This window comes from Pipra filicauda, unplaced genomic scaffold (assembly GCF_003945595.2).
Source record: "Pipra filicauda isolate LSUMZ 115617 unplaced genomic scaffold, ASM394559v2 scaffold11_size5308982_pilon, whole genome shotgun sequence".
Classification (NCBI taxonomy): Eukaryota; Metazoa; Chordata; class Aves; order Passeriformes; family Pipridae; genus Pipra; species Pipra filicauda.
The window spans coordinates 1,293,420-1,305,846 of NW_024103652.1; the positions used below are offsets into that span (position 1 = coordinate 1,293,420).

The window sequence follows — 12,427 nt, forward strand, 5'->3', positions numbered from 1 at the left end:
ATTGATTCAGGGCTATTATTAAGGGCATTGTCCAAATACATCTTAAACACTGACAGGCTTGGGGCACTGACACTTTTTCAAGAAGTTTTAAGAAGTGTTTGACCACCCTCTTGGTAAAGAAATGCTTCCAAATGTCTAATCTGAATCTCCCCTGGCACAGTGATGAACCATTCCCACACATCCTGTCACTGGATACCAGGGAAAAGAGCTCAGTTCCTTAGTCTCCACTTCCCCTCTTCGGGAAGCTGTAGAGAGCAATGAGGTTTTGCCTCACAGCCTCCTTTTCTCCACATTAGACAAGCCCAAAGTATTGAGCTTCTCCTCATAGGATATGCCTTTCAGACCTTTCACCAGCTCTGATGCCTTCCTCTTCTGTTTCAAGATGTGAGTATTTATATACAACAAAATGATCACAACAACTGTGGCAGGTTGACCCTGATTGGACTCCAGGTGCTCACCAAAGCTGTTCCATCACTTCCCTTCTCAGATGGACAGGGGAGAGAAAGTATAAGGGAAGGCTCCTGCATTTAAATAAGGGCACGGAGAGATTGCTCACCAATTACCACCATGGTAAAACAGACTCGACTTGGGGAAATTATTCTAATTTATTAACAATTACATAAGAGTAGAATAACAAGAAAGAAAATTGAAAACGCCCTTTTCCCATCTTCCCTTCTTCCCAGGCTCAACTTCATGGGTTGTGGTCAGTTCATCAAGTGTTGTTTCTGCCAAATCCTTCTTCCTCAGTGGGAGGATATCTTAAGCTGAGAAAGTGAAAAAGCACCCAACTAATATGAGACCAGGTCAGGAACACAATCACATGGTTAGCTTTGGCACTTTGAGACTGCGTATAGATCTAATGATTCCTATATCATGATGGAAATTTTTCCCCCCTGGTTTTAGGTTGAGGAGAAAAAAATATCTAGAAATATTTATGCATTATTTTTCATGTCCATATTTAAATTGTCATAGAATAAATAATTAAAATAACATTTATTTGGCTTTGTTGTTAGGCCCTCTCTGCCATCTGACAACAGCTATATAGGAAGCCATTATGGTTTTCTGATATCTGTTGTATTTGTGCAGCTAAATGAGGTATATCTGGCTACATTTACCCTCCAGAAACTTTGGGACCCCTGAATTTCCAAGTAATTGTTAGTTTAACACGTTGGTTTTTAAAATTGTATCTACCATTGATTTACAGAACCTGGTCCCAGGTTCTGTATTAAAAATAGGTTAAAACAATAAGTAAGGTTTTAATGTACAAATTCTTTGTGGAAATTATCTGTGCCAATTCTGCCCTTGTGCAAAAATTGCCCTTGCTTTCTTTGATTTTTTTGCCTCTAGCTGGTACTTGGAAGTCCTTTAAGGCAGAAACTGTCCTTTTTGTTTATTAATAGTACATTCCTAGAGTAATTAGGCACCAATAACAAAAATTAAAAATTATAATTATCTCTGGCATAAAAAGGTAGTACGTGTTCTCATATGTTTGGTTGGAGATAGTGAATTTTACATATGACAGTGTTAGTGTACACTTTAATGACTATCTTCATAACAAATAGTAAGGGGTTATATTTCTAAGTAAGGCTAAGTAGTCAGAAAACAGCAGAAATTGCAACCAGGCTTCGAAATAGCTGAATCTTCAATGTTTTGTGATTACAGGTTCCCAACAGCCTAGCAGAAAACCATCAAATTAAATGGAAATAGGATATGTTATCAGCTGCAAGTAGTCATCTTTTTTATTAGCTCTGCAACAACCAATCAGTCACACCACAGTGTGCAACTGTAATGAAATATAGATTTTTTTTGTTGTTGTTATAAAGAAAACCCTTCCGTTTTATGAATCTACACATGCCCTTTAGTGAGCAGTAGATGATGTTGCCAATAACATTCCATTCTTTAATTTTTCAAGTTTCTTTGAAGTACCAGAATGTCAAGTATGTGAGGCCTGGAAAGTGAAGTCCTCAATTTATTTGCTGAATTGTTGCACTGAGTCTGATTTTCCTATCCAGTTATGATTGTATGCTAGAGAGAAAATCTAGTAAAGTAAGACATATTTTCCCAATAGAAGTCTATATTGAGACTACAAGTAATTACAACTGTCATTATCTATTGTAATGTTATCTTTTTAATTTTGCATACACCCAGACATTAAAACAGGACTAAACCAAAAAGTACTCATTTTACATGTTTCCTAATGGTTGTCCAGTGTTAAAAACCTTGAGGGAAAGGATTTTAAAATAACATGAGAATTAAAGGGTTTCAAACGCTTGAAATATTCATATCTAAGAAATTAACTCCCACTGCAAACAAGGATGAATATAGGCTGCTCCAACACTGAGCAACTTAACTCTAGAGCTTTGAGCCATAAGGTGGCTAGACTCACAACGGAAGACCTAGACAATTATAAATCTTGTAAGTCCTCTGAGGCTTATTATGACAATTCCTTCTTTGGAGGAGAAGTACATCCCATTTCCATGGCTCAGTAGTCTCCCTGCCAGCATGACTTTTTCAGTTTAGGTACAGTGGAAGCAAATTACAACAGCTGAAAACCCCTCATGTTAATTTGGAATGGACATTAAAGTGGCCTTAAACTTCTCTGGTATCCACCAGGTAGGTTTCTTTTCACTTCCATTTGACTATGCTCAATGTACATTTTATGCCAGCCATTTAGGTTTTTTATGTAATCAGTGGAGAATAAAATTATTCCAAAATTTATTCAATCATCTGGCTTAGATCCTGCATGGGGAAAGAATGAATTGTACTCTAGAGATCTGTAGCCCTGCATTTCGGTAGAGGGAGAGCTGACAAATTGCTTAGACAGTTTAAAGTTAAGTGAGATGAATCCTGCCCATCACTTCTGACACATACCCTTGAAAAATAAATTTCAGCTCCTTGAAATCAGTAGGATTCAAGCCATCTAAATAATTTTTAGAATTTTGTCATTCATCTTAAAATCTACTAGCTCTTCATTTGTGTGAACAATTGCACTTTTTTATCTCACAAGAACACTGTGAATTTAAATGCAGTAAACACTGTGAAGCAGACAGTAATCATTGCAATTGAGGTCAGATACCTTGTGTAAATTCTTAATCAGTGGTATTTGGAAGCAATAAAAATAAGGTTATATCTTTTAGTGATTAGTGAATAACAGAAATGAGTTGGATTTTCTTGGTTGCTTCATAAATCAAACCTGTATGCATTTAAAATCTTTGATCCCCTTCAGGTCTGAGCAACAGCTCTTTTTGTGCTGTTGTAAGAAGGATGAGTTAATACAGCCTTTCTTTAAGCCTTTGTGATTATCCTCTAATGATGACTCTTCCTATGACTCATGAGTGAAGGCATTTGTGTATAGATGATAGATATATATTAAACATTTACTTTTAGACAGTGTGCTACTTCTTATTATTAAATCAGTGCTTGAAAATTGACTTGTGAGCGCACTGGCAGAAATAATTTCCACCTATACAAAGATGTCACTTAAAAGGAAAAGTTCTTTTTAAATTAAAATTTCCTCTGTTGTCCCAGTTATTTTTGCTGAGGAGTAAAAGTCGGTGTCATCTTCATCCAAGGGAAGTTGTTTTCTTACTGAAAAGAATACAGAAAATATGCATGGTAGTCAGGAATCCAGAATCATAAGGTCAGTGTAGTCAAAGTTTAGCATATATTTTCTTCTATGCCTGCCATCATTTACTCCTCCATTACTTACCATGTTCAATGGAATCCTAGCATATTTTTTCTTAAAATATATGTAAAATTTCTCTAGGCTGACCAAGCACTGGAACAATGGTAGATAAACTCGAACCTGAGTCCTCTGTATAACAATCGCATTGCCTGACATGATGATTAGCAACTATTCCCCTCCTTCCTTTTCATAAGGAAAGATCTGATTTGTTCCTATGGTACAACAAAAAAAAAAAAAACCAACTAAAATCTTGTAAAATTTAATGGGACAGAAAAAAACATTATGGTTAGTTTTAACACGGATTAATTCTTCCCAGTAAATATTAAGCGGTTTAATTTTCTTTCAATAACCTTCACATCACTATCACAAACTTATCCTCACATCATCCTTGAAAAAAACCCAGTACTTTCTGTAGCCATTTGTGACATGTTATTTTGATGTATTGAATCAAGATTACTGTTCATTAGGGATGAGAAATGTTAATTTGAAGTCTGCTCCTGAGCAACAGTGTCTCTAGGAGACACCTGCAGAGCCCTTCAAATATTATTCCATAACATGTGCGAGTTTTGTTCTGCATTAAGATGTGAATATACCTTGGGTATTATTTACTGAATGAAGCTTTACATCATTATATGTCATTTGAACTCACATTTATTTAAAAGAGGACCAGTAAATTCCCTACACAAAAGGATACTCCTCCATATTTCAAGCTTTCATGAATTTAACTTTAGTTACAAAGTAGAAAATATAGTTCCAATTTGAAATAAATGGACTATTGTTAGTTTAAAAAAATTCCATTTATCCTTTCATGTTGTTCCTCTTTATCTTGGCTGATTTCTTTTTTTAAGTTCTGTACATCCTCTTCATAATCCTACTGGAATTCCACTGCTACTGCATTTACAGCCATAGCACACTTGCAGAATTCCAAAAGGTCTATTTTCTTCCATTTAATGTAGCAAAAAGAAATCTTGCCTGAATGTAAAACATATCTGTTTTGATTATGCAAACTGTTGTGCGTAATTTTGCATCTTCTTTTTATATCATGTCCATTGAATCCATTTTAAAGGGAAATCATTTTTTAGACTAAAATGTTATCCTAAAAGCAGCTCTACTTTTGCTGACATGATTGTGATTAGGAAATGTAGACCACTGCATATGAATACATTCAAAAAGAATTTTTCTGATCTAAACTCTACAAGAGAACAAAATAGACCACAAATAAATAATCAGGCATCTTTTATAAGTTTAAAAATAAGTCATGTATTGCACACTTTAAAAAAAAGTAAACCAGTTTGATCTGAAAAAAAAAACATATCTAATTTACAGCAGAAAGAATCCAGCAACATTGTTTTTTAATTGGGTAGTAGAAGTGTTAAGGTGACAGGACTGAGAACAGGTAAATCATCTAGGAATAGAAATGCTCTAAGACAGAAAGCCAGCTGGTGTAGTGCTTCCTTTGTGTCAGTGATCCATGCTGCATTCTGTAATAGGAACTGTTCAGACAGTCTGTTGCACAGCTGTTCTTCCTTAGAAACAAACAGCCAGGTCTGTTAGTGGTATCACTCTGCAGGTACTATAATGACAGTAGGGTTTTCTAGTTTGGATTTTGGTTTTTCATTTTATTTTCTTGAAAGTGGTATTCATGTTACTGAGGAGCATCTTCACAAGCACATAAATTAAAGTTGCTTTATATTGCCATCCATGCTGGATTAAGTCCTTATAATGTGTCTGTAGAAAGAAATTGTTGGGCCTGTCTATTTTTTAATGTATTTTTTAATGTTGTTATGATTTGGGTATATAGGAGACATAGGAGGATTATTCTTGTGATAAATATTATCTAATATTAGAAATAATTTATAAAGCACCTGAACTTTGATTACTTTGCTGAAGAGTTTCATTTTCAAAGCACAAATTTAGTTCTGCTCCATCCCTGGCTGTTGCAGTGCTGTAAGGAGATTGAAAAACATTATAAAGTGTCTTTTAGGATTTCTCTAACTTACCAAGCATATTCAGAGAAGAAGGTACCACTGGAATAACTCTGTTCTCTGACTCTTCCTATGCATAAAACTGATCTGGGTTATGGACTGCCAGTTATTAAAGCAGGTTTAGTCCAGCAGTCCAAATATTTTTAAGAAAATTGGCAATTCTCTACACTCTAAACACTGTGAAGTTATTTTCCTCCAAAGCATAGAATCAAATCATAAAGAATCATAAATATTTTTAAAGTCACAAATTAACTGTGTCACACCACTAATTAGCTGATTTTTTTAAAAACAAACACAAAATTAATTATGCTTGCTAGTAAGAGGTGTTTTTTTCCCCCCCCATGTAGTCCTTATGGAAGGAATCTGGAGAAACAAATTGTGATGATATTGAATAATGGTATTCTGGGACTGGGTTCACACTGAAGTAGTCATAGCTCTATGTAAAATAAAGTTTAAAGTCATACTGAGATTTTTAGTCTATGCTGGGGATGAAATAAGAATATGTTGAGTGGAAATACAAGGTGACAGGTGATACTGGGCTTAAAATGCTCTGGAGGAAGAAATGACAGAGATGTTATTAGGACTGGAAGAAGTTATAGACTAGTAGACATTCAGGATGCTATTACCAGCAGTGACTACCAGGGTATACCCAAAACCAGGCAAAGTTGCTGTTTGCTGTAAATGCTTTTTTCTTGGCTTCAACACCACTAATGCAGGTAGAATATCTTTGCTGTCATCCTTTTGCCTCACCGCTTCTAGACAAAGTGATCGTGTGGCCTCAGCGCCAGACTTGTGCCAGAAGCACCACTAAGTGGAGGCCACAGTACCTTTTATCAACCAGTCAGTAAGGTATGAAACAGAACCACCATGATCTAATCCAGCTAAATTGCAGGTGTTAGAACAAATGAGAAGAGTTGTTAGTAAAAGCTGACACAGGATTGCCTGTCCTTACTCCTTCTACACTAGGGATAACTTGTTAAATATTCCTTTTTGAGCACTAGAATGTATACCACAGAACAGATGGGTGTTTGGATCCAAATTTTCATACTCAGTACTTTGCAGGCAGGAAACAATTTCCTAGGAGAAATACCAAATGAAACAAATTTGCAATTTAACTGCAAAACTTTCAATGTTCACCTTCAGGTGCATGTTCCTGGTTTCACTAAGCTACACTATGTGTACCTCCAAAGTAACTCAAGACCTAGACCTGGGAATTCCAGAGAATTCATGACCAAAAAATTCAAAATAAGGGATTTAGCAGGACTGTCAGTTATTACAGCAAATTTCTCTGCAAACATTTTAATTAAAACTAGATTGCTGTTTGTGAAAAAGTTGGAGGTTTTGAAGAATTAATTCCATGATCAAAATAGACAGCTGTTAGGTACGCCAACATAAAAAGAAGCCTCTTATTCTATTGCATTTATTATGATAAAATTTTTGGCAGAAACAGGACAACAAGGATACAATATCTCACATGGTGACAGTGCTAAATTATCATTAGCAGATAGGAGAAATCATTACTGTTACTTTTGGAAATGAGAAATTAGGGATTTAATCCAAAACCCACTCAAGCCTGAAAGATGCTATTGCAATAAGCACATAGAAGGGAACTTAAGGTACAAAGTACCAGAGGGACTCTGGCGCTTTTGCAGATTCAATCAAAAAAAGCTTTAATATTAGGGAAGTTTTGAAGGGTCATGGAGGAAGGGAAGACGAGTGGGTTGCTTATTTCTTTTTGTTTTCAGAAGTGTTATTTTAAGAAAAAAGTGTTGCTAGATGAATAGAATTAGTTATTTTTCTTTCCCAATTTACCTACAGAAGTACCACTGTTTTAAACTACCAAGCTGACCACCAAGCAAGTCAAAGGAGATAAGTAAAAATGTGAACCTTGATGGGATGTTGCTATATAAGGAGAAGGTGTATCTCAGGAGGCTTCTGACAGCTTAGAATATTTCAGTTTAGCCACAGTTTATGCCAGTGAATTTAGTAAAAATTGAGAGGTGATTGTATGAGGCATTATCTTTCTTCCATCCCTGGAACAAACCATGAAATTCTGTAAAAAGTACCATGCCATGTTCCCTGTAGGTTTGTTAATTTAGTCTGCTATGGAGTACTCTCTAAACACAGTTTCTATGGCTTTTGCATCTTTTAAATTAATAATAACAATCCCATATATGATAGGCAAAAACTGTATTGTTTTCTTCTCTGTTTTTTACCCTTTCATACATGTTTTGTACAATAATTAAGACCTTACCTAGGCTGACATGGGGACAATATGAACTGTTTTCTGTTGGCCACAAGGACTTAGTAGCGAATAACAAAATATGTTTAGAACTAAAACTTCTGTGTTTATTAAATTAGCTTCACGGTTGACTGGAGATAGATAAACACTGTTCCTTTTCTCTTTCAATAGTCTGGAAATTTTCTTATGTTTATCCAGAATAAAATGATTCTGAGGGTAATTTTGATAGCTGCTGTCATTTCTCATTTGTTGTGTATTTGATTTATCATATGTAATGCAAAATAGAAAGTAAAAAATCTATTAAAATATAATCACCTAATAGGTGATTTAATTAGTGCATGTATGTAGAAAATGTAATCTGTGGTAATTATCTATAATTATGTTTTCCTTGCAATTTAAAATAACTTGCCTTTTTCAGTGGGGAACAATTTTTTTTCACTTTTCACCACCTTCCATAACATTGATTGCGTTTTTGGCAAGAAAAAACTCGTCACTTAAACTAGATCAAATATCAAGGAGTTAGTAACTGGTTATAGTTATTCAGAGACAGAAACACTTTATATGGAGGTCAAAAGGCTATCAAATAAAACAACAAACAATGTAGACTATTAAGGGAAATCTTCCCAACACTGAGATTATTGCATCATTCACAAGAAAGGTGACAGAGTCTTTTGCATGTAATTTTTAATATGACTCTGGTGCTCCTGTTCATGTATATTCTCTCTGACAGAGGCAACAGTGGAAACGGAATGAAGACATGGGAGAAGAATTAACCTTGACTGGTATTCAGGAGACTTATGAGGCACTTGGGAGAATTTGCAAAGCTAGTAGTGCACAAAAGTAGATAGATCTATGAGTAGAATATACAGAGGGGAAGTAGAGCTAGGTTGAAGCCTTGCATTTATCTGAGTATAATAATGCACTAACACAGATAGCAAAGAATTATTAAAATTCTGATAGAAGTCTGTGAGAAAGCATCAAAATATGAAGAGGCCTGCCCAGGAATAGCCATAAAAAGCCTGCATAAATATTTAGAAATATATACCCCAAATCCTGCATTCACAGATATGTGGACTGTAGAACATGCTCTTGAATTCTTAAAGTAATGGAAATGTAATAAATTCAGTATTAGGACAAAAAAGCTGGAATATAACATTTCAGTAGGTTTCACTTTGAAATTTTGTGTTGAATGGATTATTTATGCATACCCAACCTTAGATAATCAGAAATATTCCACCTGAATTTTCTCTTGTTTTAAAGAGATTTTTTTCCATATAATGTCACAATTCTCTCCTACAGCCAGAGTCCTGTATTTGAGCATATACTTATAGTGGATCACTAAGATTTTGAGGCAGTTATCCAATCTGAAAGACATGAACATAAAATAGTTTCCATAAGACAGTGTGTTAGTAGTAAAATTAAACTAATGCAAAACCCAATTTGAACAAATAGTTACAATGAGTTAAATAATTTCAAAACAAAATAATTTAATTGTGTGTTTCCTGATCAGAGACAAATATCTAGGGTTTGATTCTGGTTTTGAAAATTGCATGATTTTCACTTTAAAAACTTGGTTAGGGTGAAAATTTATTTTCTCTCCGTCTGACTGGATTTAACAGACATTCTGCTTCAATGACCATGTGCTTGACTTATGCTTGATGTTTGATATGAAGAGGAAAGTTGTTGATAGAGTTCTGGTTGCATAGCATACAGTTAAAGGTGTAGAGGTAAAGATAATAATGCAAATACCATAGACGCAGGTTGTTTTAATTTTGGATGTGCTAGAGATATTATCAAGATAATACAATTTATATTAAAGGCAGGACATTTCTGTTAAATGTTGAATAAAAAATAGGTATAGCAATAATGAATCACATATAGTTATTTTTAAAAGTAGTGCAGATTAAAATAAGTAGGGATGGTATTAACTGTCTCAGAGATTCAGTTAAACAAGGTGTTCATAGGTACAGCGAGAAACTGGGCCTGTTAACCTCTGCATGGTTTCATTTATCTCTGTCATCCGAGGATCAGTAGTTAATGAGACAGGTATGTTGAGATCAGATACTTTGCAAAGCATTTCAACAACAAGCACCCCTAACACCAGTTCTTCACTCTAGTCTCTTCATTGACATAGTTTTTAGATGGCGTCACTCAAGCCAAGGCTTCCTTATTTTCCAACATTTTTTCCAGCATAAAAGTGAGATTGAGGCTCCTACATTTTTTTTTTCTGAAGAATTTGCAAATTTTTTTAAAGAAGAGACCTAAGGGGGAGGAGGGGAAGGGACAAAGTGTTCTAGAATATACTTTTGTGATAACTAATTCTTCAGTAACAGGCAGAGATGACTAATACTATACATGAGTAAATGCAGCTTGAAATGTAGCTCAGTTGTTTATATTGATTGGGATGTCACTTTTCCAATATTAAGTAGCAGAATATTTTATCTGATGCTAATTTATTATTAGTTAATATTTTATGCAGACAGTAGATCTTATCTGTATGATTGCCAAAAAAGTGTTATATTCTAACAGTTGGCACTTAAGAAAAATAGGAACCTGCTTTTGGAAGATATAGGAAAGAATAAAAAAAAATTGGAATAAAGAAAGATTGTAAAAGCTGCAGAGGAATGTTTCAATTTGACATTCATAGCTCTGGATAGGTGATTGAGAGCCATGTTAAATAACACTGCTCCTGAAAGAGTGTCTTCCACCGTTGTAGAAAAGACTGGTGCATGAAATTCACACTAGAAGCATTTCATATGCTATTTTAAATTATTAATTCCTATATTTCACATTAATCAGCCATGACATCCTGGGATATCCAGAATGTCAGTTCAGTCAGGGCAGTGTGACTGGATACCAGGCACCCACCAAAGTAGCTCTATCACTCCCCTTCTCTGCTGGACAGGGGAGAGAAAATATAACAAAAGTCCATGAGTTGAGATAAGGACCGGGAGAGATCACTCACCAAATACCATGATGTGCAAACCACATTCAAATTGGAGATATTAACTGAATTTTATTACTAATAAAATCAGAACTGGATAATGAGAAATAAAATAAATTCTAAAAAACACCTTTCCCCCACTCCTCCCTTTTTCCCAAGCTCTACCTCTTCCCACCCGGAGTTGCAGGGAGACAGGGAAGGGGCTTATGGTCAGTTCATCACAGGTTATTTCTGCCACTGCTCAGGGAGAAGAGTCTTTCTTCTGTTCCATTGTGGTGTCCCTCCTATGGGAGTCAGTCCTTTACAAAACTTCTCCAATAGGGGTCCATCCTACAGGCAACAGTTATCCATGAACTGCTGCAACGTGGATCACTCTTCCATGGGGTGCAGTCCTTTAGGCACAGGCTGCTCCAACATGGGTCCCCTACAGGGTCATAAGTCCTACCAGGAAACCTACTCCAGTGTGGGCTCCTCCCTCCTTGGGTCAACAGGTCCCTGCCAGGAACCCGCTCCAACACAAGTTTCCCACAGGTTCACAGCCATCTTTCAGGCATTCACCTGCTCCAGTGTTGGTCCCCTCCTCAGGCTGCAGTTGGATCTCTGCATCCCAGTGAATCTCTGCATCCCAGTGGTCCTCCATGTTCTCCAGGGGCACAGCTGCTCCATCATGGTTTGCACCACGGGCTGCAAGGGAATCTCAGCTCCAACATCTGGAGCACCTCCTCCCCCTCCTTCACCGACCTTGTGTCTGCATAGTTGTTCCTCTCACATGTTCTCTCTCCACTCTTCTCTGGGTGCAATTGCATCTGCACAATAATGTTTTGGGATTTTTTCTTTTTTAAATATGTTACCCCAGAGGCATTACCACTGTTTCTGTTTGGCTCAGCCTTGGCCAGTGGCAAATCCATCCTGGAGCCGGCTGGCATTGGCCGCATCAGACAGGAAGCCACCCCTGTAGCCCACCACTAACCATACCTGGCCACACAAACTCAACAAAGTAAGGTTTAAAAATAGTATTTTCATTTCTAGCCTGAATTTACTCAGGTCTAGTTTACATCTGCTCTTTTGTGAACATAGCTTAAATAGTTTATCCTTTCTCTTGATACCTGGCTGAAGAATTTATGTATAAGAATTGTCCTCATTTTAACTTTCAACTTTCAAAACCAGCAAGGTCTTTCAGCACCCTTTCGACAAAATCATCTCACCAATCATCTGTTCACCCTGCTAACCTCTCCTTGCTCCTTTTCAGTTTGAATTTACCTTTTCTGAATGTTGGTGTCCAGAATTATAAAGGTGTTTCACATGACACTTTGGATATGTGTATATATTTATTTATTTATGCTAATTGTATTGTCCAAGTTAGTGGAAATGAGGTCAGACTCATGTTTTGCATGGGGGAACAGAGATTATGAAACTCAAAAGTCAAAACAAAGTCATTTCTTGCCTTCATTTATTCCATGCATTAGGTATGAGAAACAGAAGCAAATCAAAGAAAACTTCTTCATTTACAGTGTTATCCCTGTTCACTGAATTTCTCTCTAGCTACTTGGAGGCTTTTTTTTTTTTTACTT

At 36.1% G+C, this 12,427-nt stretch overlaps 1 long non-coding RNA gene across 1 annotated transcript in view; it reads right to left on the bottom strand.

The window, feature by feature from the left end:
• Positions 1-597: 597 nt before the first annotated feature.
• Positions 598-12,427, bottom strand: part of LOC120324289 — a 67,570-nt gene continuing 55,740 nt past the window's right edge. The window contains exon 3 of the long non-coding RNA XR_005565471.1: positions 598-3,588. This is a non-coding gene — a long non-coding RNA (uncharacterized LOC120324289). The remainder of the gene's footprint in view (positions 3,589-12,427) is intronic.